General features: G+C 41.8%; 1 long non-coding RNA gene across 1 annotated transcript in view; it reads left to right on the top strand.

Annotated features, from left to right (window-relative positions):
• Positions 1–19,756, top strand: part of LOC115945429 (uncharacterized) — a 32,343-nt gene that overhangs the window by 5,875 nt on the left and 6,712 nt on the right. The window contains exon 4 of the long non-coding RNA XR_004079763.2: positions 19,566–19,689. This is a non-coding gene — a long non-coding RNA (uncharacterized lncRNA). The remainder of the gene's footprint in view (positions 1–19,565; positions 19,690–19,756) is intronic.

Raw genomic sequence — 19,756 nt, 5'->3', positions numbered from 1 at the left:
AGACTTGAAATGTCCTAATATTTGGTCTTTCAGATGAGTCCCTCAGATGGCACTTTACACAAATAGAGCAGCAATAACTCACATTTCTGAACCTCAAACCTGAACTTCCCTGAAGGCAAAGGCATTGAAAACTGAATCCCTGCAATTCCCAGCTCCCAAGCAGGGCAGGTGGGGGAGGGGAGATGAAAAGGTATTGCACTGTGGGAATTTGCCTTCCGTGCAGTGAAACAGAATTGGATCTGATGTTCTCGAGATGGAGCAAGCTGAAGAATTATTCCAAGAAAGAAAAGGACAGATTTGACTAAGCACATCAGTGAAAGTGACTGTAGCGTGGAGCATTTCCAACCATTATAACTGTGGTCACTATAGAGTTGATGGTGGACTAAAAATTAAGAAATTATCACATTTGTTTTTTAAGCAGATGAAGCAAAACTTCCTGGGAAGTCAAGGAGATGCAGCAGAAAGCACTGACAGAGATATTCATGCTCAAAACCCAACTAGGTAATACTCAACCTGTGCCAGATGGTCTGGGGAAGAGCATGCCCTGGGTTCCCATGCCTGCCCCAGTCCTCACTCACCTCTTTAGTCTCTAGAAGGCAGCACAGCTTCTCTGAGCATCTGGAAATTCACAGCATATCACAGCCAGCTCCTCTCTTCATGCAGGGAGAGGACTCTGTGCCTGGAAATCCATTGCTTTTCTCCTGTTATTTCCCCACTAGCATTTTGATAGCTTACAGTTGCATCCAATGGTTGGGGGGGCTTGACTCCAGCATCCCTCAAGGCATCCCTCCCCCGTTGCAGTGCTCAGCTCCACGCTGTCAAGGAGCAGCAGTAACTTTACTGCTCTGCTGATGTAGCAGGCAGTATCCTTGCCATTACCGTAATCCCCTGCCAGTCCCGTATTGCTCAGAAAGCAAGAGCACTCCATTTCATCCCAAGTAGTGGTTTATGTTTTGTTCTTTCCATGCTGATCACCAGTTCCTGCAGGGATCAGGAGGTGGAAGCCAGCTAACAAGCTCTTGTTTATAGGCTGACAAGTGATTCTTGTGATATAAAATGAGAATTGCCTGCCAGGCAAACTGAGCATGGAGAAAACAAGGAGAGACAAGGCACGCTGACCATGCATACTCATGGCAGGTTCAGCTACTGTGTCATTTGCAGTCTTTGTTTTAGAGCAAATGACCCCATAAGAGGAAATCGCAAGGTGAGGGGGGAGAGAGATGAAAATTCCAACTGATTTTGAGATCCTATTGCAGAAACAAGAGGTGATTTGGTAGTGCCCTGCTTCCTTTTCTCCACATGTTCTTGGCACCCCTGCTACTCCCTCTGTAGATGTAACCCTTGGTTTTGAAGGCTACTTGGAGATTTTGAGCTAACACTGAGCCCTGCAGAGACAGGTTGTACCATGGCCCTTCCCTAAGTAACAAAGGATGTTGGAAGAGAGTGAAGTCTAAATGAATAAAGGAAGTATTTTGTTACTAAAGACCCTTAAAGACCATGATTCAGCAGACTTATTTTAGACGTCTAAGGATGAGGCAACTCTATTTCACTCGATCAATAGGAAAATCAGTTTGAGATGAACTCTGCCCAGGGTTTTGTTTCTACGGTGAAGTAGAGGAAAGGATGCTTTTCTGTCCCTTCTGTTAGTTGCCTGGACTGTAATCCTTCTGGAGTAGGGCTGTTTCATAGCAAGATCCTACACTTTGTGTTGTAAATTATACTCACTAGCATGAGAAGGTCCTCAAGGGAGGCCTCCAGTCAATGCACATCTGCTGAGCTGCTTCTATGCTTCTGCCCCTTTCTTTCTTTGCTCAAATCAGAGCCTTAAATCCTGGCTTTTGGCCAACATTGTATTTTCATTATTAGTATGTCATAAAGAAGCTCACATCCCATTGCATGCCATTTAATAAAGTGCCATTATTAACCTGCTTAGCTCAGTGCCAGACCATGCAGACAACCTGTCTGGGACCAGGTGTGGAATAACTTCTTCAATGTGCTCTAGGCTTTGATGTGATTAGTTATTTACCTCTTCAGAAAGAAGTGAAAAGTATTGCTTTGAGAAGTCATTCCTCAGGGTTTAGCCTCTGCTTGGGTAAGAAAGAAAACCCACCCAAAGGCAAGACATATGAAATGTTGTCTATTAAACTTGAAGCTAGAAGTAGACTCATTCTTTTGTCTTTTAAGATTTGGACAGCCTGAAGCTTATAGCTATAGATGAGTGGAAGATAAATTGCAAACTTGAGTGCTTGACAAGAAGAAACCCAGCATAGCTACTGTTGGGAAGACAATAAGTTTGCATTGAGAGTAGGGACCTTGGAGGACACGGCTACATTTGGTCTGAGTTTTGGAAGGGAGCAGTATATGTTCAGTATTGATGATCTACTTTTCCTAAACAGCTTCATTTGTAAGTACAAGGGTGTTTAAAGCTGGGGGTGATATGTTGATGGGAAGATCTATATGTACTAGATAAATGAAGTAAAGCTGAAAATTACCCAAGTCATTTAACAAGCCGTGAGTTAAAGTGAAGATTTGGGCTGTTAGATTTTGTGTGCAGCTGCAGGTCTGAAAGCTGCTTAATTACATAGAGAAGCTGTTAAAGGTTTATTTCTATGTAAGTCAAGAAGAGTTTCCTGATTCAATTTATTACCTGGATGATCTGATAAAGTCTGACCACATACAGAGGACAGTGCTATTTTTTAGCTCAGGAAGTTAGATTTTTACCTATTGCTGAAACAAATCTATATAAAGATGAGTGCCTGCCTCAGCTTTCATCCCCCCTGCTTCTCTAGTGTTTACCTCCTGTGTCTAGCTTAGTTCTTTCCCCTGCTGCTTCCCTCTAGTGAGAGTTTATGCCACTTTTCTCTGCTTTAGCTTGACGTTAATCTTTAATATGTATAGCTTGGGGGATAGAATAGTTTTGGGGAAGCAAAGGTTTGTCTAAATCCCACCTATCTTGGACTGTCTTGTTTAAAGTCTTCATTCAGCTTTTATCTGCTGCCTGCCCACATGTGAGAAACAATGAAACCCAGTGCACTGAAACACCTGCCTTCGTGCTACTGATGTGATTTTCTCCCCAGAGCATTTCCCCTTATCTCCCTTTCTCCTTCTAGCTTTTGCCTGGCAAGGCAGAACTCTCCTTAGGGCCAGAGCTTTGTGCATCCAGCTCTTTGTAAAACAGTCCTGATTGCAATCCCTATAACATCACCGTGACAGAAATAAAACCAGTATGCTGCTTTATCTTTCCCACATCTGAGCTAGATTTAGGTCTGGTCTTGTGCCTCAGCATTCACTAAGTGCCTCCAAGCTTTCCTTTCCATCCAAAGCACACAGTACAGCAAATTCCTTGACTACTTTAGAGAATCGTGGCTCCGAAAAATCCTGGGGAAGAAATTCTGTCTTTATTCAGAAATGTTCTCTTATTCCAGCAGGGCTAGAAGCCTGTGAGCTTTATTTGTCCCCTTGTGTTGGCTGATTGTCCAAGCCTAGGGCATCTTGCATGGTCATGCTAGATTTCTCTTGCCATATGATTCTGTAATTCTGTCATCTCTGTTATGCCTCCACCTCCTTTTGTCCAAGTAATCTTCCAAGCAGCTTGGAGCATAATGGTAAGTTGCATTTGATATATGGAGTCTCTCATCTACAAGGTGCCTGTGGTTCTTCAGGACTGTGAACACAAAGCTCATGTCACCTACTGCCATTTCCAGGCAGCAACTGTTTGCTACAAGTGTTAAATTGTTTAGGAAAGGATGTACTAAGCTGGTGGTGTATCTGCCTTTCTATAGGCATGTGTTCACCCTTTACTTGCTGTCATTGCATCTTGTCTGAGATCCCCTTAAACTGCAAGGGGCCCAAGCTGATGACAGCAGCAGCTGTCAGCTTTAGAAGCAGTGTGCTTTTGGCAGTGTGTTACAGGGAGCAGCTTTCTGATGGCAGTACCAGCATGGGCAGATAGACCTGAAGCCCCCTCAAGTCAAAGGCAATAGCTGGAGCTCCAGAAACTTGTCTGTTCAGGTTACTGAGCCCTTTTTCTGAGGGATAGAAATTACCATGCCAGGAGAAATCAGTGCTTAAGCTAATTCAGGAGCCTGTCATATAGTGGCCAGCACAGAATATTCCAGAAGAGACATTTGTAGTGTAAGTAAGTCCAGAAATCTACAAATGATCAGACATACCTATGCAAGATGACTTCAGCCACTGCTTTAACCTTTCCCAAGCCAACCTATTGCCCAGCCAGCCCATCTCTTCAGCTGATGCTTTTGGCCAGATGGATGTCATCTTCTGCCTGCACTAAGCTCACTCCTCCTGATGTACCTGTCTGCTCTTTTACCCATCTGCTGTTTTATGTCTTAAGCAACATGAGGCTGGAACTGCCTTTTAGCTGAGACCTGAGCAGAACTGAGCACACTGTGTTCCTAATTGAGATAGCAAGGTATTGCTATAACACCACCACCAAGGAACTGTGCTTTAGTTTTCCTCTCAAATGAGTCTTTCTCTTAAGAACCTGAAATCACAAAAAGAGTTAACAGCTTCCATGCATGTAGAAATCACTGCCTATTTCTTCTTTCATTTCCATTAATTGCCTCAATGTTGCCTGTAGAAATGTACAGGTTGTACCACCAGACATAGGTGTTTGGGAGATACTAGGCAGAATTGTATTCCAGTAAAGCCACAAGCTGTAGTTTCCTTCCCAAGGACGTGAGCATTTTAGTAATATGTTCTTTCTCCTGTCTCATTTTTGTTCCCTGGCTCTCTAATTGTTATTACTAAAATATACACACCAATAATTACCTTCCTCTGAGCCAGGCTTTTCTGACTGCATAACACAATTACTGCAACTGAGCATCTCGTGGAAAACAAAGAAACAACACAAAGCCCAAAGCCCCGAACAAACCCTGCCAACTGCATGACATGTTTAAGCTCTGCTTCAACCACCACCAGTCAAGAATGGTAATTAGATACACAAAGCAAAATGGTTTTACATGTCAAGGACTTTAATTTAAGAGTACGATATGTTTTGACTTCATATTACGATGTCAGAGATCTGTGGGAAGCTGCATTCTCACATCTTTCCATAAAGCACCATTGGACATTAGGAAAAGGCTCTTCACTGGTGGTCAGTCACTGGAACAGGCTCCCCAGGGTGGTCACAGCACCAAACCTGCCAGAGTTCAAGGAGCATCTGGGTGATGCCTTTAGTCAGATGGTTTAGTTTTAGGTAATACTGTGAGGAACGGGGAGGTTGGACTTGATGATCCTTATGGATCCCTTCCAATTTGAGATATCCCATGATCCCTACGAGTTTATTTATGCTCAATCTGTGTCACTGGAAGACTTGTATGTGCAGTAGAAAGGTCTTTTCTATTATGTGGCCTGGGCCTGTAGTGGGGAAGGAAAGATGCATTGTACTATTTACTGCCCTCCAGACCCCTGGAGATGAGGCAGGTGAGGAATGGGGCCTCCAGAGTATCTTTGAGAGTAGCCACAGACAGTTGTGATGGTGGAACATCAGCTTGTAGACGACTTGGAAGGTCAGACTCTTTCTTCCATGCTGATGAAGTCTGAAAGAGCAGAGATTTATTAGGCATCTTTCACTGTAGCAGAAATTAGTGAATAACTAAAATGGGACATGACAAAGAATTTTGGTGAAAGCAGAATAAAAAGGAATGGGTTGTTTATTACACTGTAAAACCATTTTGCAGAGATTGATTGATGTGTTGCACTGTTCATTGTTCTTCAGACCCAAGGATAACTGCAAGCTGTAGGTTTTCCAAGAAACTGAGTGCAGCCACAAGAAAAAACTTTGTTTTTCTCACTGATGCTTTCTAGGGAATAATCTGGCTACATATTAAATACTAATTAAGAATGTGAAGGGAATCAGAGCCTGTTCTGCTTGTACAGATAGGTTATTATCTAGAGGTATAGAGTGTTCTGTGGTTGAGGCAGTAGAAGTGCACTTGTGCCTACTGATGCCATGTGAAATAAAGTGAAAGGAGCAGTGCTGCTCCCACAGTGATGCTGTCACATCACTGTCAGATGCCTGGCAATGGAGAGTCAGCCTTCAGAGTTGTCTTCTGAGTTCTGATCATAGTTCTGACACTTATGTTGCCTGTCTTGAGAGAGTGAAAATTTATCATTACTGAATACACTGTTTCTTAGCGTTATATGGGGTTAATGACCTAATAAATACAGTCTTATTTCTGAGACTTAGCAACTCCCTTGATATCTTTTACCCTCTCCCCATGTCCTATGGTGTTTATCATAGTCCTTATATATATATATATATATATATATATATATATATTCAAGTCCTTGTCTCAGACTGGAAAATCCCACGCAAAGAACAATAATCTGGGGGAGATCTGAATTTAGGAAGTATGTGTGTGGTTTTGTGAGTGTGTGTAGGGAGTAGTGCTCCTTTTGCTGCTTATTTGACTCTTTAGTAGAGCCTAAGGGGAAAAAATGGCCATCTTGCCTAATACTTGAGCCTGGTTTATGCAGGAGAAGAATGATAATACTAGAGGTTTCCAGTATTTGACACACACTGTTACTGAACCTTATCTTCACAGTGGTCCAACGTGCTGGGTCTCAAATGGTGATTCATTTCAGTAAAGAAATGAAGGTGAGAAAGGAGAAGTAGTTAAATGGAGGAAAAAAAAGATTGCTGATTAATTCAGTTCATCAGATAAAGCATCAGTAGTATCTCACCATATGCTTTTCTGCAGATAAGCTTCCTTACAAAACCGATACTTAAGATAATAAAAAGAGGCCATGGTGATTTCCCAGTGTTAACACTAACCTTAGAATACATCAAAAATCATGTTAAGCAATCCACCTCTCAGAGGCTGGAACAGTGTTCATTTGCTCCTATCAGCTGAGGTTAATTGCTTACTGCAAGGGGAGGTTTCTTCTATCACAGTAAAAATACACCTTAAACATTAGTTGTGAAAGCTCCGTTTAAATGAGAGGATCTGTGTAACTGGATTTTCCACCTTTTGTTCAGTGTGATGTGGGAGACAGTGAACTGCACTAGAAATGCTGAGGTGATGGAGAAATCAGAAACGAATTGCTGTTCCTTGCAATTTTTCCTTCCCACGCACTACAGCACAAAACTCTCAAGTCATCAGAACTGTCCAGACCTGTAGCATTTCTCTTGGAGATGGAGTGTGTGGAGTGATGCACAGTTGAAAAAGTGAATACAAGGCAGCAAACACAGGGATTTTGCATGATGCGTAGATTAGTTAAGGTTGGAAAGGACCTTAAGATCATCTAGTGCAGGATGTAGATGTTACGTCAAGGGGAATTCAGCCAGAAAGGCTCTTGCTGTGCTAACTTCTAGCAGCTTCTCTCGGTCAAAAAGTACATTGAAGGCTTTGTATTGGGACCTGGTAGATACTAACAGCAGAAGAAGCACGAGTTCTCTCTTCAAAGATTTCAAATGGACCTGTGCACATACGTAATCCCCTCCCTAACCTCTGTCCAAAAACATTCTCGTTAGAGCCAAGTGGGGGAAGATAAATCCATCTTGTCATAACCTCTGAACTTTCCTATTTAATTTCCTCCCACAGCAGAGGCAAAATCTTTCTCCAAAAGGGAATGGCATCAATCCATCTACTTTGGCATTGCAAGAGTTTTCTTGCAGGCCTAGACTTGCTCTTCTCCTTTAATGCAGGTCTACCAGCTTGCTTGGAAACAGCAAAAAACTTGTGCTTGACAAAAACCAGCACATCACTGCGAGAGAATTCACTTTCAAACTTCCATTGAGCCAAAAATGTTCTGATCAGCTGCAATTCACACTCCTCTGGTTTCATTCTCCTTTTGTGCTTTACTGCTGCCCAGTGGATTGCATAAACTCAGAAGCTAATTCTAAGCAGATGGACCTGATTTTAGTTGCTTTTTTTTTGCCAGCCTCTCCATTTCTGTGCCAGCAAGAAATCCAGCCACACTGGGAAACATCCTCTTTTTACTTCTATACAAGGCAAACCAAAGCGATTCTGCTGTAGCGTTAACTTTTTGGCTCCTGATGCTTTCAACCAACAGCCACAGCTCTCACTTTGGGTCAGTGTTCAAATGGTTCCCAAGCTTTTATGGCTTTTCTCATTGAGCAAACAGTGGATTCATATTTCCATGCTTTCCCTGTTTACTGGCACTCAATATGCCTGTAGTATTGAGCTCTTTAAGGGCAGACCAGCCTGTACTGGTCATCTGGAAATACCTAATACACTGAGCTGTGAGGTTGAAGTATGAAGAGCAGCACAGATCCAAACATTTGTATTGGAAAGGAGGGTTTCTATGGAAATTGCCAGGTTTGACACATTAAAATAACAATGCCAGCAAAATCAATAGAATGTAGTTTAAAAATGATGAAAAAAGGGTTATTTCAAACTACTTGGCTGCAGAATGTATTTAAAGTAGCAGTTAACATGTTTAAAGTAAAAAGGAAAGTATAGCATAAGGAAAGGAAATGTTTCAGCTAATGCCAGGTAGTTATTTTCTTCCATGATCAATTCCCCAAATCTCACGTAATTTAGGCTTTTTGGTCACCTGGATCTGGGACGACAAGAGTTAACTTCATCTCATCCTTACTGGCTACTGACTGCTTATATATTTATACTCAAATAGTCCTGATGATTCATTGTTCTCCTTTGCAGAAATGATAAAGTATCTGGGAATAAAGAACCACTGGTTTTAAAGCAGAGGTCCAACTTAAGGGGTTAAAAGATACAGGGAACTGATGGTGCAATATGTAGCCATTCATATGCCTTAATTCTAGCTCATGTTTCAAAAGAGTAAAAGTCACATCTATCATTCAGCTATCCTGTGTCTTACAGGGAAGTAACATATGTTATCAGAACACTGGAGGCAGCTCCAACTTTGCCATACTGGAATATTAAGCACTATATTAGAATATTAAGCAAAACAGCCCCAGTGAAATGGGAAAGTGTTATTTTACTGGGGGGGAACCTGAGACAGAGATTAAATATTGTCTTCTGGGAGCACAGGATTGATTGCAGACATTCCAAATAACCTTCTGCTCTACCCCTGTGGCTTTCTCTTTCTTGTTGGTGCCACATGTCTGCAGCCAGCTATAAAACTGCTGCTGCTTTGGGTACTTGGCAAGACTTAGAGCAGCTGGTCCATGCAGACTAATGACCCTGTCACAGTCAAACATAGTGCCTTTAAATTCAGTGCTGAGGAACGCTGGCAAGGTAACTTGCTGCTAGCCTTACTCTTTGGATATGTACGTGTATTTATTTCTCCCCATATGCTAGAACACATTTCACACACATGACATTTATTAGAGATCCAGATTTTAAAAAAGAAGTATAGCAGTATGGGAATAAAAGGATTTCTGGTTTAGGTACAGGGATGGGGAGAGCAAAGCTCTCTATTTTGAGTAAGGTCTCTGCTTCGGTTGTAAAATGGAGATAAAATTATCTTTCTTTAGGGCTATTCCTAAACTAGACTAAGTGTCTGTGTGACGTTATCATAACAAAGCTGACAATTTAGTACTCAGGACTTTATTTTTAACATCCATCTTGCTGTTGGCTCCTTCATCCTCACATCCCAGCAGCTGCTTTTATGGCTCTTCAGCCACAAAGGAGCAGTTGCTGCGTGGGTCTGAAGGTCTGTGCTCAGGAGGTGTGAGGCAGGATGTGTCTGTGAGCATTCACTCAGGCTGAGGATTTGAATTCACTGTGGTGAAAAGAGCAGGAGCAAAGAATGAAGTGACTGTTGTTCTGAAATATCTATAGTTTTAGCAAGCTGACTTGTTACATATAACATGGTGTATTGTGCATCTTTGCTTTAAACAAAGTTATGCTCTTGCATTTAGCTGGTAGGCAATTCCAAGGCTTTAACATTATAAAAGCTGGTCAGTTGTGGTTAGCTAAAATTTCACTCTAAGTCCATTAGGAAAATAACAAAACAGAGAAGTAGAAACAGTATATATAGAATCATAGACTGATTTGGGTTGAAAGGGACCTTAAAGCTCATCCAGTTCCAACCCTCCAGGGATACCCTCCGCTAGACCAGGTTCTCCAAGCCCTTTCCAACCATCTGTAAGAATGCTCCTTGCCTGCTTTGTAGCAGCATTTGGATATTGCAGCAAATATCTCTCGAGGTGAAAAACACTGCTTAGGCAGGGAGATAAGCAAAATGATTAACTCTGCAGTCAAACAAGGGCTCATCCATCCATTTCCTTTGAATTCCTCTGGTTTTGTAATGCAGGTTTCACTGTAGGAAATGGACTAAACAATGTCCATGGGGCATATAAGAGAGAAAAGTAATGTATCTATTTTCCATTTTCATGAATTCATTGCTACTCTAAAGATGCTCTAGGGGCACTGGTCTATTTGGGAGTGATGGTTTTGCTGGTTAGCAGCCAGGCACAGCAGTGAACTCAGACCAGCTTGGTTTACCAGAAAAGCAGTGTTTTATGGTTGCCCCAGTTTTTTCTTCTGCATTCAGAGATATTCCTGACATGAACTCATCTGGCTCAGAGTATGGCCATGACTCAAAACATCAAGGTCAGGAAAGCACATGATCATGATGCTTATCAAGACCTCCTGCCTGCACTGAATTTGGCCAGAAACCCCATAAAGAAAGCAGTGAGATAGCTTGTGAAAGAGTGACAATGACTGATTTCAACTTGCTCAGGACGGGCTCACGCACTGCAATTGATGCCTTGAAACCAAACTGGGGCTCTGCTGACAGGCAAGGGGAGAGTGGATAGTCAAAGCAAAATGCAGTCAACTGTAGTTATCTATATTTAGACCTTAGGGAAAATAACTGGTTATAGTTTAACTGAGGCATATGTCACTGGCCTGACTATCATTTACTCTGAGGATTCCCACCTTGGAAGGAGCAGGGAGTGGTTCAGTTTTTGTCGATGTGAGACAGTGGGAAAGGATAACAGGGCACAGGGTAAGTGAGGACCAGTCAGTTGGCAACTGGAAGAATTCTGAAATGCCTGTGGTTTAACCCAGGGTAAATTCAATTTCTGCCTATTCTTCAAAAGCAAAGCTCATGCCATGCAGCAGCAGAGCTCACAAATCCCAGCAGACCCATAGCAGTGATTACTGACCAGCTCTGCCTCCAGCCACATCCTTCCAGCCTACCTCAAGGCAAGGAACCTTTGTTTTGTGAGAAAATGACAAAATCCAGGCAGCCTTGAGAATCCCGGAGGGGGAGAGGATCAGGTTTGATGGGCAAAGTAAGGAACAATTAACAAAATATAGCCGTGGATTTCTAAAGTAACACGACTCATCACTTGCTTCTCCGACTTGAAGTCGTGGGTTTAGACAGTGCTATTAAGGGGAACAGAGTTGTGGAACTCTAAAGCTTTTCCTGCCTGCAGTATGATTTGTAGCAAAATATATGGTAGGTACATTGAAGCTAAGGATCCTGCCTTGACTTAACTTGTTGGCAAAGTACACAAATGCGGCTTCAGCAAGAGCTGGCTTCTCTGCAAATGAAGTTGGCCAATGTACGAACCTGCCACTCAGTTAAAGTGTTCCTGCCATCCCCCAGAATACTAGAAATAAAAGGGTTTTGGATTGTGCTGCTAGACTGGGGTCCAGAAAAAAGCTTCATATTCTGAGTAATGTTTATCTGAGCTCTCAAGGGAAGGTTTGGCTGGGTCACGTCTCAGATCTTTAAATCTTCCTGGGATTGACCTGATTTTGCCTTTGCTGTCTTGGTGCTCTGATGTACTGCATGTGCATGGTGCTGTGGTATCAGTCCTAAACCTCTGTCTAAGGGAGTCTTTACTGTGTCAAAACCCTTTCATGCAGTTTTCCCAGGCAGAAGGAAGACCTTCCTATCTGAGCTCCAGATCTGGGAAATGGCCATTCAGTAACACAGAGCCTGAGGTATAGTAATGCAACCATGCTGCAGTAGCATGAGTTGTCAATTTAAAGAGAGGAAAGATGTGCTGAATTATTAATGTTGATTGAGAATGGATAAAAATACCTTGAGAAAGGGGGAAAGTGTTTAATTGTTCATGTAATGTATGTAAATGTACATATGACATCAGAAATCTGATGAGGGAGAAACCATACAAGAAATCTGTACACACTTTGCTGTTGCATCTTCCCTGATCCACTTAAAACTAGACTGGACAGGGTACATCAGAAGGTAGAGAACAGCACCCTCTAAATTTCTCCATTACTGAATTCTTGCATGCTCTGAAATGCATTAACCCATCAACCAGGGAAAGGACTTGAACAGAAAGCAAACCCAGTCATTTCTGTATTTTCCTTAATAGGATTTCTGGAACAGGAATCTTTGAAGGGGGCAGGGGTTAGGAACCTGCTCCTATGTAATTCAGTTGCAAAACAAGCCTTTTTTCAGGTCTGAAAGGACATTCCTTTTGAATTATCTCATGGTAAACAGCAGTAAGATCCTTAGCCCATCCCTGCCCTCAGCATCACTTCCCACCCTTCTCTGTTGTGATCTGATTCCAGATCCCTATTTGCTGGTGGTGCCTGTCTTTGCATCCTCATTGTTACAGTGGCAAGAATATTAATTAGTGTTCTTCTCTGTTCTACCCCTGTATGTCCTGTACCCACAGATACTTTTAGTCTGGTCTCTCTTTTTCTTTAGCCCATGGCATAGCTAAGTGGACAATGCAGCTCTGAGATAGGGAATGAGTTCTGTGATGCACATGATTATAATTATGGGAGCTTTTTCTTTCCCAAGGTACCAGATATCAGCAATCTGTTCATATTCAGGTTCTAATTAGCAGTACAGCTTAGGAGAGGTCTTAAAATGGCTGTGTGGTGATTTCAGCCCATCTATATGTTTAAGATTGGATCAGACTCCCAGGAGGTGCAGGAGGGACAAATTGGCTCCTGTTTCTAATAACTTCTAATAACTTCTTCATTTGTAAAAGCAAAGGGAATTGTGTTTCTTTTGGGCTCTTTCCATCAATACATATTGATCACTTAACAAAGCCAGTCTTTGAGCTATGAAAGGCCTTTGATTAAAATTTCACTTGACAGCTTCTTGGATTAGACATCTTCATGAACACTGGAACCCCATGATATGAAAAAGGAAAGGAAATGAGGAGGCAGTAACCTAAAGTGTAAGAAGTGGAAAATTATGTATTAAATGCCAGACACGTAGTCTTAGATACTACTGTGTCACTTCACATATTGTACAGTCAATTAGGTTCATAGGGATGGAGGTAATGACTGCAGAAAAAAATCTCTGCTATTTTTAGGGGCTAAAAATATTCTGTTTAAAGCATTCAGAGCAGTACTTGTAAATCTCACTGTGTTTGTTAAGAAGCTGTAGGTTTTCTGCTGCATTCTTGTGGTAATTGGAATTCTCTCTGCCTTAGCAAACTGAGTTTGTTTTGAATGGGAAGCAAACTTTCTGCTACAAAATCTGTTCTGGTATAGCTGAAGCTTCTCCATACCACATAGGGAGATAGCTGATATTACAAATAAACGCTACTGTGGATGAGTCAGCTGCAGAGGAGGGGAGAACTGTTCAAGTAACTGTCTGTAGAAAGAAAAACTCTTGAGATTCACCAAAAAGGAAGAAGGCAGCACTTTATTTAGCTGTAAAGCAGCAGTTGTGATCAGAGGTGACAAGGGAAGATAGGTTTTCTTAATGCAAGTGATCCATTGTGGCAATAAGAGGCTGCTAAGAATACCTAGGTGGATGATTTAACCCTTTCTTATGTGGTTATTTAAGATGTTTCAGTAAGGAAGTCTTTAGGGGACAGTACAGTTAATGCCACGTTGAGCTGTATAATGAATTTGATCAAGTGTGTTTCTCCAAAACATCATCCATTTTTTAGTGATAAACAGTTGTGATCACAGTCATTCAGAGAGAATGAAGTGGTAAAACCAGATCTTCTGCCATTTCCCTCAGTAATGGGACTTCTTTGGGGATCTCCATTATCAAAGCACTAGAGGCTTGAAAATTACTCAGGAGAAATGTGATCTTGTCTCACAGCAGAATGAAGCTGGTGTAGAGGAGGACACAAAAGAAAGCAGAAATGACAGAATGTACTTAAAGTTATTAACAAACTATAAATTATTTAGTTTCGTGTGCTGCTTCCAAGTGCTGACACTAAGTCAGCAAATCCACCAGAAAAGGTTTGCTTTGACAAAAGGTAATAAATGCCACTTGCTACTCTGTCCTAGGTGTGCAAATTAGGATATTCATCTAAGTCACTGCACGTATCTCTGCATGCACATGATTATATCTGATCTAAATACTTTGCTAGTGTTTATAATCAATAGATACACACAGATAAAATGCAAAGAACTCTGATTTTTATCAAGAAATGGAAGGTCCTACTTATATTATCTTTCCTACTCTGTGAGAAGGTAATTAAGCAAACCCAACTGTTTCCTGACTGGGGGATCTCTTATGACCTCAATTAGTGCATGGGAAGGATGGAAACATTTTTGTTCTATTTTAACCTAATTCTCTTGCCAGGCCTCTTCTTCAAAGGCTGCAGATTGATTTTTCTAATGGTTATTAGATCTTTATCTGTGGGTAAGACAAATAGCACAACATCTGCAAAGGTTAATGCTAACTTGACCAATCCCCTCCTTTAAAAGGCAAAGCTATATTTCTGTGACCTGGAGCTACCAGTACTGCAGATACCGTGCAGTTACAGGATACAGACACCACCTCATGGAGATGGGATTCTGGGCAGGACAGGAGAGCATGTTGCTGCACATGGGCCAGTAGAAGTTCAATATCCTGTATGTATGGGCAGGATAGAAGGAGTTCAGCACTTTGGGGAGATGTTTCTAACCTCAGCTGTGAGTCAGAAGCTCTGTCACCCTGAACTCCCACTGCAGGCAATGGGGACACACATTCACCTCCAGGTTTGGTAGAAGTCCTTGTGTGGAAGCAGACAACTCTGTTGCCTGTGAAGGAAGCCTTTGGTGACAGCTTCTAGTCTGAGTGTCTTCAGTGGGTGACAAGAATCTCACAATTAGATCACGAGCCTCAGACTCCCCTGTTCTCTAAGTTGTTTCAACTAATCAAGGTGAATGGTTGTATGGCTGGAAGGCAGGTTGTTATATGTGTAACTAAACCTCAACTCACACAAGAGTTCATGCTCATAAGACAGGCAGACTTAAGGCTTTTTTTTCCTATCAGATAGGGATGAAGTTAATTTACTTTATTAGCATAAACCCCAAGGCTCTGTAGATGGCTACAGTGACTGAATTTGGACTAATGTCTGAAATGCAGCCATTCCAGCCCTCTACAGTCTGAGGTTGTCACAGCCACTGTGTTTTATAGCCTTGCTTCCAATCTGTTCCTCCCATGGCAAGGTCCCAATCATCCAATTATCACAAGTGCCAATTTCTCTGAGACCCTGTGCTAATAATCCCCAGTATTAACAGAGCCAGTGGCACTAAAATATGAGAGGATTGGTACTTCTCTGCATAAAATTATCTTGATAAACTCAAGATCAAGACTGGGTAATCAATGGATTCCAGTTGCAATTGAACAACTTAGAAGTATTTATTAATAGTATATATATTGAACTAGGCTGAATAGGTTGTATGTGGGTTGTAGTCTATAAAGAACAGCAGACAGTACTGTGTCCCACAATCCTTACAAGCTTTACATTACTTTGCATTAGGTAAACCCCTCTTGCATTTTAGCTCCAGAATAAATCACCCCATTTTTGTTGCTGCTACTCCTGTATTCCAGCCAGAAGTAAATGTCAGTGAAGAACCTCAAGCAGCCAAGCAAGAAGGAAGATAGTAGATAAAGGCACAAAAGTATGTAGACACCAAAGCTAACAGGCAGGCAAGTCATACTTAACAATTCAGTTTCCTATACCTGGATTCCAAAGCTGATTGTATGCAGCCCCCAAATGTAACAGTTTGAAATTAATCTATGACATTTTCCCCTTTATTGCCTTATTGGTTTGGAAACAAAGATATCACTGTTGGATGGCTACTGAAAGCCCTGAACAGTTCTCCCTCTGGGCTTTAATGATTAAATCCATTAAGTGAAGTGAATTCATTGCAATGCTAAGACAAGGTGGCTTCAAAACCACTAGATTTAATGTTGATTAGAGTATTTCCCTAGGCAGTCATAAGCACCCATCAGCTGACTCAGTTTCTTGCTAAGTAGGATTCAAGTGTCTTATTCTCTTATCTGTGGAAAATAACCCCAACGTTGTTATAAAGAAAAAGGTCAAAGGATGCACAAGCCAGAATTTGCTATTTGGTTCTACCCTAAGGCAAGCTTTAAGTATAGCTGTGTCTGCAAAGTAGTTGTAGTTAAAGGCAGGATATTTTTGACACCCAAAGTGCCTACTCTTAGCAAAATCACTCTCACTGAGTTTGAAAGACAGATGGATAGAGAGCCTGGCAGAATTATATCCCCAAAAGGCTAAGCCTGTCAGAAACCAACCTGAACCACACTGCATTAACTTTGCCCTATACTGAGGCAAATATTGGCCACTGAAACAGAAACCTGCACATTCACTGCAGGGTGCTCCCAAATTCATGCAAAAGGCTGTGGAAGAAGCAACAAATCCAGGAGCACAAGCTGCCCAAACCTCCATTTGTTTCTCTTCCCCTTGCAATTCACAGCTTACAATGTCTTTATGAGAGCAGAGCTACAAATAAGCTGGCTGTTCATCCACCGTGAAATGATTTCTAAATTCCTATCCATTATCTGAGCAGGAAGAGGCACTGCTGTTCTTGTTTATTGTGCTAGCAAAAGAGCTTCTAGTGACACAAAGACTATTGAAGAGGATAGCTGGATGTCTTCTTGTTTGCTAACTCTGTTGAGCTAGTTTGCAATTCAATGCCAGCTTCTTGCGAATGTTTGTTGGCTTCATCTTCTTTCAGCTGATTAGTTGGATTGAATGATCTTCTTGCCTGAAGCATCAGTTAAGAGTAGAGATTTTGTTAACGACTGGCATTCAATTTGACTGATTCCCTAGTAAGAAAACTTGAGATACTATAGGAACCCAACTCCTATTTTCTTCCATGTTTTCCAGACTTTTGCTTCAATATTTTGAGACAGCAGATGCTGCAATTCCTCCAGTCCCATTCCAGCTCAAGCCAAAACTGGCAGATATTTGCATATTTTACTAAGCTTGAGTGATTCCAATCTACACTTCTAGCAAAGATAGCTCTTCCATTACTGATTACTGCTTATAGAAGTACTTAGAAAGTTTTTAGCTCCTGTAGTACCATCTTTATAACAGTGAGAATATTTACTAATCCCTGTTTGAATCATTTAACCATTTTCAGCTGTGATTCATAACGAGACCTCTCACTGTCATTTCTCATGTGGAGGAGATCTACTCTTTATGTTGCCAACAGGAACTTCATTTCACTTCCACGGCCCCTGTCAGCAGCAGGAAGGTATTTCATATCTGTAGAAATTCCCAGGGGAAGTTAGTGACACAAACAGCGGGAGCTGGAGCAGCAGCAAGAGCAGGGGAGCAGCGTGCTCTTCCCATGTCCTGTTGGTGGTTCTGATGACAAGTTCTTGGCAGCACAGGACGCTCGCTGGAGCCAAGAGAGCAATGGGCAAATTTCACTGTTTCTGTTTCTGTGGTTTGGAGGGATTTTTTAATCATTTCATGCTCCCTTTTCTGCTAGAGCAATCCTGCGGTGCCTTTGTAGTCAGACCTTTCCTTGCCGGCTTTCCAGAGTATTGTATTGTTCAGGCAGATCTAAGTGCTTACAAGGATGTGAGCTGTGTTATTTACCATAAAACAAGAGGAAAAGTGTATGGAATGCCCCCATTCCCCTGGCAGGGGGGACTGGAGATTAATTAGGAGTCCTGCTGGTTTCTTGACAGTAAAATGCTCAAGAATTAACTTCAGTAAATTACTGAAATGTGAAAATAATTTGGTACAATCTAGGAATGTCTTGGCATTGCTGGGTCAGATTTAATAGTAATTCCTTGCACTTTCTGCTCTCTGGACAAGAGGTGCTTTATAAATAGAGGATGTTTATTTCATGAGAGCTCAACTTGATGGGTGCAAAGCACCTATAAGACTGTAGGACTGTAGCACTTTGCCTTCTGTGGCCAACACACGTTCAGATTCGCATGTTCCCAGTTTCACAATTATTGCCATTTCCATAACACTCAGTTGTGTTGATTCATCTGATCACACAGCCACACATTAAACCTGATTCTGTGGACAGCTCTGTTTTAAATAGTCAGATCTTCTCCATGGTGGGAGCATGGAGTGCTGGAGTGGCATTGCTGTGGGAAGAGCCTTTTCTCTCCAAGGGGAGGGGATGACAGGCAGGAGACATAGAGACCAGACCTCCACCCCAAGGAGGAGCAGTGCAGAAACAGCCAAGGGGGACAACCAGGTGCATTATGTGCTTAAAACCTGTTGTTTGTTTAGTCCCTTAACTGGCACCAGGGAGATGTTGGCTTATAAAGATACAAATTAGGGATTTTGAAGAGCACCTTAGCATAAGAGATGCCTAATTCCTGTTCCTCTCAAGGCATTAAACACCTCTGATGACCTTTCTCTTTTGCAAGCCCCAGGTTCCAAATGCATCCCCTACTCTATTTGCCTAATTAGTTTTAGTGGCTTTTTCCCCCCTGCATTTGCCTACCACCTCTGTCTCAGTCTTTGTGTGTGCTGCTAGTAGTGTGTGCAACATGAATGCTAAAGAAAGTTAATACATTAACAACTGATGGAAAAATGCTGGATCACACCGGTAATAGCTTTTATTTGCTTTCCAAACATGTTTGCACAAAAGTGTTTTGCCAAGAAAGACAGTACAAAGGAAAAAGAGACCATGAGTGTTAAATATAGAGTGTATTTCTACATTGTGCTAATATCATCATGAGGACGTGGGTCATCCAGGCAACAGAAACAATCTGAAGATCTCTGAGTTGAAGCATGTGATGTGAATAGCAAGGCCTTGAAGCAATGGTTGCAGTAACTGGTTTATCACTGGCCTATTGCCAGGGCTGACTTACTGAAGGAATGGGTTGTGAATATATCATTTCAAAGCAGCTACATTGCTAAAAATCAAAGCCTGTACATGGCCATTTGGAAAGAGGTAAGGCAGTGACATAGACCTGCTTGTTCCCCACAGGCTCACTCAGTGCTTTAAGCCTTTTCCATACTATACAGCTGGACAGAGGAAGAACATGGCAATTAAATGATTTCTCACTAGAGGGTGACAGAATCATGTGAGGGAAGCAGACACTACCTGCCTAACAGCACTTCTGGTCCTAACTCATAGCTAGTGAGTTAGTAGTAGGTTGTGAACAAAAAATCACATCATTAAATTAAGTAAACCATTTCAATGAAAGAGATTGAGGTTCAGCCCTGACAGGAAGAAATCTCTTCTCTGCCTGCAAGGGCAATTTCTGTAATTACACGTGTCAATGAAATGAGGTGAAGAATGGATCAGTGTCAGGGTGGTAAAGCACAGCTCATTTCTTCCAGCAACATGGAATATTGTATCAACATTCTTTATGTTTATTGATATCTTCTAGTTCTCAAATCTCCTGCCTTGTCCATAGGGTTGAAATTCCTGTGGTTTGGTTTGTTTTCTAAACCCTCATTTTCCCATCTATTACAGAAAATAACCCCTCTGTCCCCTCTGAGAATATTGCTGTCTGATGCAACATTCAGGCTCCAGGATGGGAAGATGAGAACCACTGCACCCTTAACCCTCTTCTACCAAGGCATGTGATAGCAGTCAGGTATGTCTGTGCTCATATAGCCTGTAAGTCCTTATTTCTGTAGGCAAAGAGCCAGTTGGACCCAAGA

Source organism: Melopsittacus undulatus, chromosome 18 (genome assembly GCF_012275295.1).
Source record: "Melopsittacus undulatus isolate bMelUnd1 chromosome 18, bMelUnd1.mat.Z, whole genome shotgun sequence".
Lineage (NCBI taxonomy): Eukaryota > Metazoa > Chordata > Aves > Psittaciformes > Psittaculidae > Melopsittacus > Melopsittacus undulatus.
This window is presented reverse-complemented; position numbering and strand designations above follow the sequence as displayed.